Below are 453 nucleotides of genomic sequence, written 5' to 3'. Positions count from 1 at the left end.
AATAGACTAGAGGGGACGATCCTGCCCCACCCACCCCCGGACGCCTGGGTCCTCCCCCACTTCCCTAGGCGAGAGCCGCTCCTGGCTCGGCCCGATGCCCCCGTTGTGGGGGTGCAGGGAGGAAATGGGGCGGGATCTTGGGGGGGCCCAGAGTCCTGGCCCCCCCCCGGGGGGGGGCGCCCACCTAGCTCTGGCGGGGGCCGGCCCCTCCCCGCGGGGGGCTAGGGGGGCAGCCGAGAGGCCGCCTCCGTCCCGCCGCGGAACCCAGGCATCCGGGTCTGGGATGGGGGCGGCGGGAGGGGGCTGCGGGGCTGATGCGCAGAAAAAGGGATGGAGAAAATGGAGGGGGGAGGGATGGGCCCGCCCCTTAAAGGGCCAGCGCAGGACTGCCAGCCCCGCCCCCCGCCCTACCGGTGCCCCTCACTCCCGACCTGCAGCCCCCTGCCCCCCCCC

The sequence above is a fragment of the Terrapene carolina genome, unplaced genomic scaffold (genome assembly GCF_002925995.2).
Source record: "Terrapene carolina triunguis isolate 2854851 unplaced genomic scaffold, T_m_triunguis-2.0 Scaffold21589, whole genome shotgun sequence".
NCBI classification, from domain to species: domain Eukaryota; kingdom Metazoa; phylum Chordata; order Testudines; family Emydidae; genus Terrapene; species Terrapene triunguis.
The sequence above is the reverse complement of the archived record's forward strand: the minus strand, read 5'-3'. Positions refer to the sequence as shown.